Source organism: Spermophilus citellus, assembly GCF_964194105.1.
Source record: "Spermophilus citellus genome assembly, chromosome: 4".
Lineage (NCBI taxonomy): Eukaryota > Metazoa > Chordata > Mammalia > Rodentia > Sciuridae > Spermophilus > Spermophilus citellus.
In genome coordinates, this window is record NC_138185.1 from 97,103,276 (window position 1) to 97,119,032 (window position 15,757).

The following is a 15,757-nucleotide window of genomic DNA, read 5'->3' on the forward strand; positions in this document are numbered from 1 at the left end:
TTGGTTCCCAGTGTGGTACTGAGAGGTGGCAGGAAGTTTAAGAGATAGGGGTTAATATAAGGTTTTAAGGGCATTGAGGCACTGCCTTTAGAAAGCTTTAATGCTGGTCTCAAGAAGTAAGTTAGTTCTTGCAAGCATAAGTTGTTATAAAAGGACACACCTGACCCATGAGTCCCTCTCTGGTTTTCTGTGTTGCCATGTGATCTCTTCTCTATGTGCTTCCCCCATTGTGATGCTGTCTGCCATGAGGCTTTCATGGGAGCCAAGCAGAAGCTTATGCTATTCTCTTGAATTTCTGGAACTAGAGCCAAATGAACCTCTTTTCTTTATAAAGTACTCAGTCATAGCTGTTTTGTTATAGAAACACAAAGCAGACTAATACAGCTGTGTTCCGTACCCATACAGAGAGCTGAGAATCTCTATGGGCCTACAGTGTTATAGAATAGAACTGTGGAATCATGGTTAAGAAGGACCCATCCTTGTTGTATATTTTTTTCTCATGTATGGAAACTAGACAGGGAAAAAGGGGGGAAATGTGGGGCAGGGGGGTTCCATGAAAATCAAAGGGAAATCAGTAGAATAGAGGAAAGAGACTAGTGGGTAGAAGGAGAGGAGGGAAGAGGACTGCTGGGGATTGATATTGGCCAAATTATTTTGTTATATTGTATTTGTATGAATATGTAACAACAAATCAACAAATCCGACCATTTTGTATAATTATAATACACCAATAAAAATGTGGAAAAAAGGAAAAGAAGGAGAAGAAAAGGAGGAGGAGGAGGAGGAAGAGGAGGAGGAGGAGGAGGAGGAGGAGGAGGAGGAGGAGGAGGAGGAAGACCCATCCTCTGGGCTCTCATCAGTATCCAATTCTTGCTTCCTTCTAAACCTTCATCTGTTTTTCTAGTTTAGAAGATCTTTATCAAGTATTTTCCTAAAAATTTTCCTGTCTTCCTTATGCCTCTGGACTTGCTTATTTACTTTAAAACATAAAAGCCAAGAATTTTTCATCTTTATGTTCTGGACTGCTTGTAACCAGGGAAATAGCAAACTCATATCTGGGTACCTGGATCACAACAAGGGGCCTCAGAAACCACTAATTCATGCTATAAACCAATAAAGCAGGGCATATCCGTTAATCACTGTAAACAATCAACAAGTATGAAATTAGGGGATTTGTTCATTTTTGCAAAACAAATACTGAGTCAATATTTGACATTATAATGACATTTTTTATTCAAAACTAACTCTGTCACTGTAGCACATAAATACATTTCCCCCATAAAATGCTTTTAGTAAACCACTTTATGACTCTTTGTGCTGACCAAATTTTAAAGAGTTTCAAGAGGATATGTTAAGATCCACAAGTCAATTTGGTTAGCCTGGGTAAGGGAACAAGTGTAACATAAGGCTTCTACTTTAATTGAAACAAACTTGGATTTGAAATAAAAGATGATTTACTTGCAGTGTTTCCTAAGAGCATGAGATTTACCTGAGAATATTTGTTCTCTGGAATCAGTCAGAGGAACTCTATGTTCTCTGGGAATTTTACACTCTCCTGAGACCAGAAGCCTCTGGTAGAAACTGTATGTAGCATTGGCCTGGGTGTGGAAATTGTTATATAATTATTTCCTTGATGCTTATTTTGTTCTATAACTTTTACAATAATGTAAAAACAAACACTGTAACCTCTGGCTTGTCTTTGGCACCACTTTGATAGCCCATGTCAGGCAGATTTAGTTACCAGACTACCTAAAATAAAATAATTTTGGGCTTACACAGATGTGACTGATTTGATGACACAATCCTTTTCAGAAGTGATATTACTTTCTGTGCAATATCTGAGTGGCACTTCAGCATGTATGCAGGAGGAAAATGTGGGATATCCTTTGGAGAAAGAATTGGAAACCAGAGACTTCTGTTGAAACCACTGAGAACATCTCTGGATTTGTGCCAGTTCTGTAGTTGGAAATCATGGCTCTTTTCAAAGAGACTTTGCAGAGGAACCCAGTGAGGGGACTGCAAGCTGAACAGGGTCTGATTGTTCCACCTAAAGAATCACATTATCCTGGTGTTTTGCTGAGTTCTTTGTACCTCTGTAGAGCCAGGGAGATATTACACAGGCTTCATTATTTAAGGGTTTGGTTTTGACCTGGAGGAATGGATTTCAGAGTTTGGAACACCAACCACTGTAATGTCACGTGAATCACTTCTGCTCCTTCACTAAGTGGAAACCTCTTTGAAGGCAAGGACCGTGGCTCCCTTTGCTCATGACTTGCTATTAGCTTGTCCACTATATATGTCTACAATGTTTAGATGGAAGAATGGATGAGATATAGATTTGTATCCCACTACACCCATATCTTACACCACTCTAGTCCTGAATAGTGCTTAGCATATATTGGTTGATCAAAAGCAATTTGTTTACATCCATTATGCCAGCATAATTTACACTGATTAAAAATATATAAGGAATCACATATGATATCATAGTTTTCCAAAGTCATTTTCGATTAATATTATATTATTTGGTTTGATGTTAACATAACTTTTAAAAATTCCCCTTCTCCCATCAAAATATAATAGTTTCTTTTAGGAGCATCATGGATTCAGTAGATGTCTAATGTAAGTTTATTGATGATGATGATGATGATAGTATCATTAGTACAGATGTATTTGATTATCACAGTGACAAGCCTGAGGGCTCACTGATGAGCAGATGAACCATTGCAAGATGCTGAAATGCCTTCTGAATGAATGTGATTATTCCAGTAAAGTTGCACTGTGAAGTTCTTTTATTGGATTTCAAAATTTTAAATTAGTAATTCCTGTGGGTATATGCTGTACAGAGCAGGATATCTGATTGACAGTTCAGGAGCTTGAGGTTTATCTCTTAATACCACCCTGTTCTTGGTCTCTGAGGCATGGGCTGGCTTTTCTGAACTTTTCTGTTTTTGTCAAATAATCACTGTTGAACCAGACAGTGGGTTGACAAATCAATGATTTAATTAATGGATGCCCGCTTTGTGCTTTCCTTTTCTGATTCGAATCTTAGCAAAGTGGAGTGTTCTGTGAACACTTTTGGAATGATTAGTACCAGGTTGTTCAGCTCAGATACAGACTCATCTCCTGTTTATTGAGTCCCAGTCCCATAGCTTCCTGGGCGCTTTCCCCAAATGCACACTCCTGTCCAACCCTTTATCACTCTGTGGCTCAAGGTTTATTACACACATTTTTCACATGTGGAAGCTAAGATTAGACTTGGAGATGTCAGACAACTTCCCAAGGTTGGGTCTTGCATGCTCAAGTCAGATACCCCTTGCTAATTTTTGGTGGAATCCTTAGGGATGCAATTCTGGCAAAACTTTTGCAAACAGTTGAGAAAAAAAAAGTTACCTGAGGAGGCAAAGTGGCTCTGTGATTGCAATATATAAAGCAAGTCAGAAAAATTTCCAAATCAGCCACAAGCAGGACACAGTTGAGCACATCTTTCTAGGATTTTAATTGTTTATGCAGTAATGGGTGGCATTTATCTGCTATAATTTGCCAATTGAAAAAGCAAATGGTTTCAATTCAGTCATGGAAAACTGTATTTAGGAAAGAGTAATAGAATAATCACTGAAGCAAAATGTTACTGGAGACCATTAAGCAAGAATTTACAGGAAGGTGAAAGACAGGCTGTCCCCTCATCCTACACTGCAGTGTATTCCCTGGAAACTGCAAGCTGCCAATGAGAAAACAAGCTGAAATGCAAGGCCAGCCAATCAAATGGCTTGTCACAGAAACAAAGGTATTATGTCTGCAGGGAAACAGGGAGGAGGGCTCAGATTGCACAGTGTGCTGAATTCAAACACCTGGTTACCCAGCAAAGAGGGACATTTCATCTGAAAATTAGGACAGAGTACAGGACAAATCCAATTACAAGGCATTTTCCTTTTTTTCACTGCTACACAACATATTTTGCAATAGAAAGTAATCAACCTCAGCATGATCAGCTACGTATTTTAAGTAATAGAGAGGCTTGTAGCAACTCTTTCTCCCTCCCTCCATGGATATTTCCTTCTATTCATTTCCTTACTCATACTACCCTCCTCCCCCACATTTTATTCACCCATCCCTTTCTCTCCATTCTTCCACCCATTCACCTATCCATCTATCTATCCATCCATCTACACACATATTAGCACACATTCAACAAAGGCATTTTTATTGTATGTGATGTTCTATGCAGTGGTAGGTTCTGTGGATAGTGCAGTTTATAAGAGCCTCATGGTTCCTGTTCCTCATGGAGCTTATATGCATCTTGGGTGGGTATAGACATGTGATCAAACATTTAGAGTTCTTCATGACTGGTTCATGATGTGCCTCCTTTGCAGAAATTTGAAGCACTAAATGTAAGGTTCCTAGCTAGTACTACTATTTCTGCTACTGCTGTGAGCACTGCACTTACGTAATGACTATGAAGTGCCTCATTGTTCTAAAGACTTCATGTGGAATAACTTACTTAATCTTATAATGACTTTATAAAGTTCTTGCTGGTTTTATCCCTTTACAAAGGAGAAAACTGGGCTGCAGAGTGATGAACTGATCTGTAGGAGGTACCCTAAATCATGGCAGAGGGCAGCACATATTTAGATACAATTTACCACCCAGTTCTCCTCCCTCCTGACTTTCCCTGGGTTTCTTTCTTGGCCTTTTTGTGTTTTTGCTATATCCTTCAAAAAGCAGCTTGTGATATGCATAGTGTCTTCATCAAGGAGCCTGGGCTTTGTTGTTAAGTAAATAAAATATCACCAAAGTTATGATTCCCCTTATTTCATTTGTTTCTCCATCTAAGCAATGGACAGGACTGGAGAAGCTCCAGGACTCATGAGTCAAGGCATTCAGAAAACTAAGAAAACCTCCCAGATCAGCAGTAATTGAACTGCATTTGCCAACAACATCTGGCAACAATGAGAAAGAGGCATAGCAGCTTGGGCTTAGGAGCTAAGCAAAGCCTGATTTGCAGGATGAAGTCCAACAATGGTAAACTCTATCAGGGTTCAGTGATCCTGGAAAACAGTGATGATTAAAAACTTCATCTCCCACCCATTCATGTTCTAGGGAATGACCTGCATTCCCCATTGGACTTAGATGACTTATGATGTTCCACTGTTTATGTCAAGGCCATACGGATCCACTGACTTCCCATCCTTTCCCATCCTTTGCTTTAGGGGTGATTAGGTGAACTATTTGTCCCCACTGATCAGTCAAACCAAAATGCTTGTTAACCAGAATCAGGTCAGCTTCTCTGCTTTTCCCAGCCCATCCTCAGCTTGAGCCATCACATAGCCCCTCCTCAATAGCCCCTTCTGACAGCAGGCTGACCTCAAATCTTCCCAGATCTGTCTCCAAAGAGTCACCCTTCCATCCCCACAATTGATACCTCCTCCTCTCGTTTATTCCTCTTTATAAAACAAAACCCCTGTTTGTTTAAACCTTGAGATGCTTGCAGACAGTCACAGTAATTTCACCATAGCAGGAATCTTTCTTCCCTTGGCAATATCCTCTCAAATACAGTCTCACCTTAACTGAGTTCAGATTTGTTTTCTTTTGACAAGACATATCCCTGGCTGGAAGGTCATGCATATGTGTGTCTCTGAGACTTGGAGAGTTTATCTTTGATCAGTTCTGTTGTGAGGACTGGGTTGTTAGGCTGATTGAGTGTTGGTAGGCAGGGTTTAAGAGGAGAGGAAAGAAAGAAGGAAGGAAGGAAGGAGGGAAGGAAGGAAGGAAGGAAGGAAGGAAGGAAGGAAAGAGAGAAAGAGAGAGAGAGAGAGACAGAGAGAAAGAAAGAAAGAAAGAAAGAAAGAAAGAAAGAAAGAAAGAAAGAAAGAGAAAGAAAGAAAAGGTAGGTAAGCAAAGACAAATTCTGGTAAACTGTCTTATATTCTAAATGGACTCTTGAGGACTTCAACATAGAGAGGGTGTTCCTATAATCAGCCTTTGCTTCTAACTTTATTGAGAGCATTGAGATGTCTGGTGAGGACTCTTGAGGCTCTCAGGACTCCATCCTTCAATTGCAGGTTATTAAGCAAGAAGATTGTAAGACCTGTATTTCTGGACAGAACTTCAGTCAGGCTTGCTCAATGTCTGCTCATGGTGGCTTGCCTATGTTTGTATTATCTTTTCTCTTCTTGCATTATTTTCACATGGCTCTCTCCTTCCATGGAGTCCACATCACCCACACCTTCCCTGCCCCAGCATAGACTCCCTACTATGTATCCAACTATAGTCTTTCTTTTCCTGATAAACCTGGGTTTGACCTCCAGCCTGGTTTGCTTATCTCTTTCTTCTCCCCAGAAGGAATTCTCCCATAACTAACCTCCATGTTGGCCACCCTCCAGTCTTACCCCCATACCTGTAGAAACAAGATCATCTGGGATGCCCATTATCAAATCGAGCTTTTCTTATTTGTACTCAGCATTCAATGTGATTCTTGAGATGTTTTCCATTCTTTGATTAAAATCATATTACTCTGGTGGTCATACTGGCTTTTTTTTTTTTTTTTGGTAGTACTGGGGATTGAACCTAGGCCCTCAAGCATGGTAGGCAAATGTGCTACCATGGAGCTACACCCCAGCCCTCACCTAGCATTTTTAGGATTCTTCTTTTCCTTTTCTTATTCTAACAATTCTCTTTCATGGTCTGTCCTCTCTCTCTACGTGTCTTCCCTCAGAAACCTCAAACCTACTGTCTCAATGTCTTAGCCATTATTTCTACCAATATGATTCCATCTTAGCTTATTTTTTTAATGTTCTTTTCAACATTTAAGTTTTGTACTTCCTCTCTGTTGTGTTTTTTTTATTAAACTCAAACCACCATAAATCAAACTTCCTTTTTCTACTTTTACCTGGTTCCCTCCCAGATGAAAGAAATTGTCAAAGGAGACTCCATATATTGAATATTTGGATCCAATGGGGGGTTCATAAAAAAAAAAAGATGACAGTAGAGTCATTGTTCTCCCATGGAGGTCTGGTTTACTTTTCCAGCTCCTTTGCCCCCCAGTGACTATGGTTCACGCTGGTTTCTTCTCTTCCCTTACTTAATCATCTTGCAGTCCTGGTTTCCTCCCATCCATTCACTGTCACCACTCTAACCCAGGTTATTATTACTTCAAATCTTAATTCATAAACATCTTTTGATGGATTTTTCTGCTTGTCATCCTTTCTGTCTACCATGTTATCCAATACACCAGTTGGATATTCCTTAAAATAAAACATTCATCATCCGTGTCTCCTTTGATTATCTTGTCTGTTATTGCAGGTTCTAGGAAATATGGCTCCAACTCCCAGTTCCAACCACATCTCTGTCAGCTATCTCTACCTCAGCCAAATCCAGGAACTCTTTGGCTGTTCTTTCAACCACTACATCTTTACCATAAACTTCATGCTACCTGAAGAGCTTTCCCTATGATTCTTCATTACATCAACCAAATCCCATCCATTATTCAAAAACCATGAATAAGATCTTCAATAATAAGGTCTTCCATGGGTATTCTTATCAGTGTCCACTCATCATCTATGAAAAAAAAAAACTTTGTTTTTCTTGGCACTGGGGATTGAACCCTGAGGTACTTAACCACCGAGCTACATCCTGGTCCTTTTTTTTAATATTTATTTTTTAGATTTAGGTGGACATAATATCTTTATTTTATTTTTATGTGGTGCTGAGGATCAAATCCAGCACCACATGTGTCTTAGGCAAGAGCTCTACCATTTGAGCCATAACCCCAGTGCCCCAGTCCTTTTTATATTTTATTTTGATATTTTATTATTTTTATATTTATTTTATATTATATTTTTGCTAAGTTGCTGAAGCCTCCCAAATTGCTGGAATGGATGTCCTATTGTGTTTGGCTTTTAGGAAATATTTTGAAGCAAGTAGACCATTAGCTCACAAATATTAGTATGTGAAATGGAGTTAAACTTGTATATGATAAGAGCTTATTAAAATGTATTTGTGGGAGGGAGACAGGGGTGTAGCTCAATGGTAGTGACTTGCCTAGCGTGTGCAAGGTCCTGGGTTTGATCTCTAGTATTGAAAAAAGAAAAAAAAGTATTTGTAGCTCTTTTGCAAGGGTTGGATATTTTATTTATTTATTTACAAGGGCAAAGCTTTTTATTGATATCAGTAGAGAAGATTTACAAGATTCCTTTTGCTCTGACATATAATCTTTTAAAAAATTGTTCTAATTAGTTATATATGACAGTAGAATGCATTTTGACACACTGTACACAAATGGAGCATAACTTCTCATTTCTCTGGCTGTACATGGTGCTGAGTCACACCAGTAGTATAATCATACATGTATATCTGTCTCATTCTACTATCCTTCCCATCCCCATTGCCCCACCCATCTTCTTACTCCCCTCTATACAATCTGAAGTTTCTTCATTCTTCCCTATCCTAGCCCCACTATGAATCAGCATCCGCTTATTACAGAAAATATTTGGACTTTGATTTTTTGGGACTGGCTTATTTCACTTAGCATGATGTCTAGTTCAATCCATTTATCTGCAAATGTCATAATTTTATTCTTATTTAAGACTGAGTAATATTCTATTGTGTATATATACCACATTTTCTTTATCCATTCATCTGTTGAAGGGCATCTAGGTTGGTTCCACAGTTTAGCTATTGTGAATTGAGCTGTTATAAACATTGATGTAGCTCTGTCACTGTAGTATGCTGATTTTAAGTCTTTTGGGTATAAACAAGGAGTGAGATAGCTGGTCAAATGGTGGTTCCATTCCAAGTTTTCTGAGGAATCTCCATACTGCTTTTCAGATTGGTTGCACCAATTTGCAGTCCCACCAACAATATATGAGTGTGTCATTCCCCCTACATCCTCACCAACATTTATTATTGCTTGTATTCTTGATAATTGCAATTTTGACCAGAGTGAAATGAAATCTTAGAGTAGTTTTGATTTGCATTTCTCTAATTTCTAGAGAGGAACTTTTTTTTATACGCTTGTTGATTGATTGTATTCTTCTGTGAAGTGTCTGTTCAGTTCTTTAGCCCATTTATTAACTGGGTTATTTATTTATTTTTTGGTGTTAAATTTTTTGAGTTCTTTATGTATCCTGGAGATTAGTGCTATATCTGAGATGAGTGTGGTAAAGATTTTCTCCCATTCTGTAGGCTCTCTCTATTTTATTTTTTGATGAACCTACCCATTGGATTCAAGTGTGCAGTATGTAGAGACTATTTGACCATTTCTTTAATCTTGTTTTTGTTTCAATTTTCATGTGTTGGGTATTTTTATGGCACTAACATGTGTAAGCTGCTTCGGAGTAGGATCCAATGTTCATCTACTACAAAAAGGGATCCTGCTAGGGACATAGGAGTACAAGGGGGAGAGAAGCTAGGTATTATTTACACTTATAAATAACTCCCAAATCAGCTTTACTGACACATCTTGTTGTTACAGATAAAATTCTCTTCACTCCAGAAGGAATTTGTTTTTTTCATTCATTTCAGACATTCACTTAATATACCTTTACTGGTCACCACCATGTCCCAGGTGAGTATAGAGGCGAGTTCATTCTTGGTAAGAGGAGACTCCCCATCCTAGGTAACAAAATTTCTTTTGGTCAATATGAACAAAATACTATGGAGGTCCAGAGGTGAAAGCAATTAATTTTCCCTTGGAGAGTCCAAAAATTCTTCAACCAAGAGGTAACATGGGTGACATTTGAAGAGAGGGAAGAGGAAGGAGGAAGGGATGGAGAAAAAGAAAAGGTGGAGAGGGGGAGAGAGAGGAAGAAAGATGGAGAGAAAGAGGGGGTGCATCTGAGGAGAGGGAAAACTGATAGAGATTAAGAAAGGTCAACAATCAGTTGCAGAGAAGAATAAATGGCCCCAGGTGGCTAGAGCAAGGGTAGAAGGGGGTGGTCGTACAGGGAAGGAGATGGGAGACAGGGAAGCATCACACTACAGCTCTTGTCTTGGGCATTGTGTAGGGCCATGTAAAGGCTCTTGAGAAGGGGAAATACTATATTAAAATATGATGCAGGGTCATATATCTGACCACAGTATAGAGAGTAGGTTGTAGGGGAGATCTTGCAGGCTGAGAAAATGACTATGAACTGTCAAAAGGAACCAAAGAAGGAAGATGAGCCTTGATCCTCTGAGTCAGAGTGGAGATCCTGAGCAAAAGGCAAAAGTTGAATGGGCAAAGTTTGGTTCTGACCTAGTACAGGCAACTTACTCCTACTATCTTCCCCAGCTCTTGTCAAAGACTTGGCTCCAATTATTCAGGCCACTGGGTTAGTACATTTGGTTTTCCTATCTACAGTTTCTGCTTCCATTGATTCAATCAACTACAGAATTTTTTTTTTAAATTGCATGTGTACTAACCACAGACTTTTCTTATCATTTTCCCCTGAACAATACAGTGTAAAACCTATTTACAGAACATTTAATTAAGTATTTAAGTCATCTAGAGTTGATTTAAAGAATACAGGAAGATCTACTCTGTAGATTATGTGCAAATATAAAATATAAAATTGTTTCATATAAAGGACAAGAGCACCCAAGGATTTTGGTATCCTGGAGGTGGGGGGATCCTGGAACCAGTCCCCCACAGATACCAGTGGATGGCTGTAGTGGTATCATTGATGAAGAACAGGACCCCAAAGAGGTACAGATTTGTGGGGAAGTAAAGTGAACATGCCTTTTGACACACTGAACTTGGATTACCCACAAGACACCATGATGAAGTGTTCAGAGGCACCAGGAAAATGAAGAATGAATGTTAACTTGAGTCACTAAAAAGGAGAAAATAGTCAAAGCTCTGAGAAGGGGTGAGATTTGGAGAAGATGTTGAAATAAGAAGAATGTTGGGTTTAGAAATATCTATATTCAGCAAGAAGAAAATTAATGGGCTTGAGTTTTATTTTAGTCTGTTTTCTGTGTCTCCTGTTTGGAATACTAATGAATAAATGAATCATATGAAGAAAGAGGATAAATAAAGTTTATTAAGAGTTTATGAGTTTAAAAAAGTTAGTACCAAGCAGCAGTGGTGGACCGTAAGTGGTGGATGGGATGACAGACTACAAAGAGGCTTCCTGAAGTGTAGAATTTGGAACAAGAATCTTTATACATCATCCATTATTGAAGAAGAGAAGAGACTGAGAATATTGCGACTATCTAGCTGGACTATGTTCAGGGAAGAAACTGTTGAGAAAGCAGGAGGCCTGCTCCCGGCCCTCTGGGGTCCTCTGGCGGGGGACAGGCCACGGCGCCACCCTGCAGACACCTGGGGCTCTATGGCGACTGCCCACAGGCTGGGCCTGGCTGAGAAGGACCTGGAACCTCTCCTCACCTGAATGACCTGACTGCGGCAGCGACCTGAAGGATCCAGGACCCTGCTGACCGCCACTCCAGCCCAGTTTGGTCGGTCCCAGGCGAAGCCACCACTGAGGATGTGGAGCCTCATGGGCATCGAGGTCGCGACAAGGCGAGAGTGCCAGAGAGCTTGGCCATATCAGGCCCTAGTGAGCTCTGGGTGGCTCCACCAGACCGCACCCAGGCCCAAGGGGATGAAGACCTTAGTGGCCCTAGAAGGTGCGCGAAGCCCCAGACCAAGACAGGTGGACGGTCTGTGGCTCTCGAGCAGTGGTCTTCGTTCTACCCAAGAGAAACTGGAGGAACCCACCACGTGTGCCAATTGGAAGTGCCCACCACCCTATGGGGAGACTTACTGGCTGTTTATAGAAGGCTTGTGTAATGACATGGAAACGCTGCTCTCAACTCTGCCCCCAACCTTTTAAACTTCTGCTACATCTGGACATTCTAGATGTAGAGAGGTTGTGGGCATATGATTGAATTAGAAAATAACACGGCTTGTAAATGCCCATTTGTTTTCAGCGATCAGGAAAGAAATGTCTTCTGGAAGTGACTTTAAAACAGAATTGGTAGACACCTCTAGGAGCGACACTTGTCCACACTTGTTCAGTGGGTTAGGGGACATGGAAGAGACTTCCCCCATGAGAAGGTGGTGCTCCTATGCCAGATTGGTTATATGTGAAAGACGTTTTTGTATTATAACCATTGTTTTTTGTGTGCGTTTTCTTCCTCATTACTGTATATGCACTTGACAATGCTCACTACTTCTTTTTTGAAATATTGAGTCTTTCTAGATGTTCTAAAGTCCCTGATGGATGTTAAAAGTATAAGTAGTAAAGTATAACACATTTTGTAAATTTCTTTATTTTAGCATTTTTATGAATTTTGGTGGTAGTGGGGGCCGTGGGGGGAGGGTTAGCGAGCAATATCCAAAGCCTCCTTTTGGGTGGTGCACATTGAGTGCTGGTTTTCTGGAACCCTTTGCCAATGTGCTTATAATGAGGCGAGAGTAACCACGGTTCCTTATGTCTATGTGTTTCGTTTTACTTTTCTGTGTACATAGTATATATAAAGGACAAACAAGTCCTAAACTATATCTATTCTTTCTAGATGTTAAAGAGGTTGACAGTGTATGACAAAAGTAGATTTAGTAAGCAAAATTTGTATGTTTGGTGTTAAAATTCCTAGTAAAGATTGTCTTCTGAAAATTTGAGTATTATAGCCCACTAGGTCAGTGAAGGACCAGAATGCTTATATATATAGAGAAGACATTTTCAAATTAGAACTATTGTTACACATGTGAAGTTTATTCAAGACTGTTATGTACATAGTGGACAAGTTGAGTCCTTACTTGAAACATCTAGTCTGTCTAGATGTTCAGAAGTGCCCAGTGTATGTTAAATGTAGAGCTAATAAAATATCACTTTGTAAATATCCTTTTTTTTGCTGAAATTCATATGAAATATTGTATTTGGGGAATGAAATCATTAAACCACCTCTGTAAGCAATACAGTACTGTCTGTACTTGTTCAGTGGTGTGGAGGAGGGAAGTAATTGCAAAAGGTAATATTTTAGTGCCTTGTTAGTTGGACATTTTCAGACATAAGTTTTCTGTATGCTTTGTGCAATTTTTGATGTGTATATAGCATATATAATGGAAAAATGAGTCCCAGTTTGCAACATTTAGTTTCTAAATGTTAAAGAGGTTTCCAGTGTATTACCAAGTATTTAGTAAAATTAGCATGTTATATTGAAATTCATAGGAAAGCTTGTCATTTGTAAATGACTTCTGAGTATGAATTTGTTCAACTGTCTCTAAGCATTAAATATGCCTGTACTTGTTCACTGGACTGAAAATAGAAGGAAGTGAGGAGGGAAAGGGTTAACGGCAAAATGGTCATATTAAAAAATACCTCAGATTATAGCCATTGCCATGTGTGTATTTTTTTTTCCACCAGTGCCTTGTGCGCAGTGAACAAGATTTTATGTGGAATATCTAGTCCTTCTATGTATTTATAAGTGCTTGATATGTTTTAAAGTACAAGTAGTAGAATAAACTTTTTAGAAATAAATTTTAAAAGTGATGGGAAATAACATGTTTGGAATGTTAAACCACCTCTGTCTGTACTTGTTCATTGATTTGAGGCAGGGGGTAGGGGGGCTGCAAATGTTGTTTTACTAGACAATTTCAGCTTACCCTTTGCTCTGTAAAGTGAATTTCATTTAACTTTTCTGTACTATATATTTTGTGTACATACTAGCCAAGGAGTCCTAATTGTATAGTATCTAGTCTCTAGATGTTATATTATTGTTATATTTTATATATAATATATTATAATATATAATATGTAACTATATTGTTGCCATGTTAAAAAAATAAACTATTGTTTATAATATAATATAACTGGTGATAGTCCATCCAGAAATTGTCATCATGGCAAATTGTATTATCCTTTAAATGTGATAATTTCTTTACCTTCTGAAATGTTCAACAAACCTCCTCGTATATAAAAAAAATTAAGTTTTCCACTGCCAGAACATCCTTTCCATGTTCTCCAACCCACCATACACCACTTGACCCCTCTGCTGGGAAGAGGGGACCTGATACATCCTCTCACCCAACACTCATTCTACCCAAATGATTAAGACCCATCAGAAGAAACGGAAACTTGTTTTCCTCCGGACTACAACAGTGAATAAGCAGTTCCTTTCAGCTGATTCAAAAATGTTCTTACCCAGGAAATGGAACTCCCAAAGGGCTTCTCTGGAAAACAGATTCATTCATATCTGCTGCCCTCAGCCTGCTATCACTCAGCCTGTCCACAACATCCCTGCTCAGCAGCTTCTGGTTTGTGTGCACACAGAAGGTGCCTAAGTCCCTAAACAGGGTGGGTGGGGAGTCTGGCAGCCACGTGCTTTGACATGCCCTGGAGAGGGGTGTCCCCAGTGCATCAACCCAGGCGGTGGTTCAATACAGCTGGGAGACAGGGGATAACCAGTTCTCCTTCCTTACCTTCTGAGTAGCATGTGACTTCCCTGTGAGGAAACCATGGAAGAACCAGGGAAGAGGTGCTGAAGTTTCATTGAGTTAATGCCTCCAGTTGAGAGTGGTGAGAAGAACTGGTGGAATTTGCCCCTGTTGCAAGGCCCATGTCATCCTACTCTCTGATTTGGAGGGGAGTGATTGATGGAGAAGGCTTTCCTCCCCAACCTTCCCTTGGGGCTTGTGGCAAAGATCCTCTGGTTATCACTGGGAGCCCAAATCACCTACATTAGACTTGAGTTCATCAGCTTCTTTCTGCTACTGACGGATTTGCTGCTCAGGGGGGACCCTGGCTGCAGGCTCAAGCTGAATGCCTGTGCAGCCATTGCCTCCGTTTTGTTAGCATGGCCTGGGTTTCCTTCCCCTGCTGCCTGGCATTGCCAAGGTGGTCCTGGAGTTCAAATACAGACAGAGTAAGAGCTTCAAAGAAAATTGGAGTTGCCTACCCCCTCAGCAGCAATCATGTATGGCTCACCACAGAGGTCCTCTCACAGGCTACCACCAGTACCACAACAGCCCATCCATTCCATCTCCGAAGGTGCTGGCTTCTATTCAGCACTATAAGACCAGAGATTTCAACAAGGGACCAGCCAGGAGCTGGAAAAAGTGGTTGGGTCATCCATAGAAGAGCAGTGCTAGGAGTTAAGTGGATTTGGAGAGCCGGCTGAGCCCTACTTTTCATGTGTTTGCTCATTATCAATATCTGCTTAAGCCAAAAGGAAAGAAAATTAAGCTTATAGCTATATCTTGTATGTAATTTTTTAAAATGAAAGCTAAGGTAAAGCAAAATAGGAAAAAAAAACAGATTGATTTGCTCAAATTGGCAGGCAGTTTAAGTAATGATAAATGATAGCAGAAATCTTGACCTCCAGCCATAACCTGCATCCTACGTTCTCAGTTGCAGGCATTGTTGTACTATATACAGCTCATTTAGCCAGCATGAGAGTAGCATGCTTTATATTCATTTTTTCGAAGGAGACTAAAGTCTACAATACTTATTTCTTGTCCTACATTTTCTTTCTGGTATAAAGGAAACTTTTAAAGACCTCAATAGCATTTTAATTACATAGAGGACAAGGGTCATGTGTCTACAGAGACATATGTGATTTCACATAACACTTCTCATTCCCTAACTTTATGTTTCTAGGCTCTTTAGGTCATTTGTGATAAAATGTCTTATGCATATTAGCTATTAAGCTGCCTTTTATTGCAAACAATTCCTTATTTCACATCTATCATCCTCATATAGTAATTAAGAAATATTAGAAGCCTGAAAATGTGGGGGCCGTTGGGGTGTATAATACATTGTCAGCATCAGAAAAT

At 39.6% G+C, this 15,757-nt stretch overlaps 1 pseudogene across 1 annotated transcript; it reads left to right on the plus strand.

Annotated features, from left to right (window-relative positions):
- The first annotated feature begins 14,133 nt into the window (after positions 1-14,133).
- LOC308648162 (germ cell-specific gene 1 protein-like) lies at positions 14,134-15,059 on the plus strand (annotated as a pseudogene). The gene has a single exon. The product of its transcript is annotated as a germ cell-specific gene 1 protein-like (transcript).
- Positions 15,060-15,757: the final 698 nt, after the last annotated feature.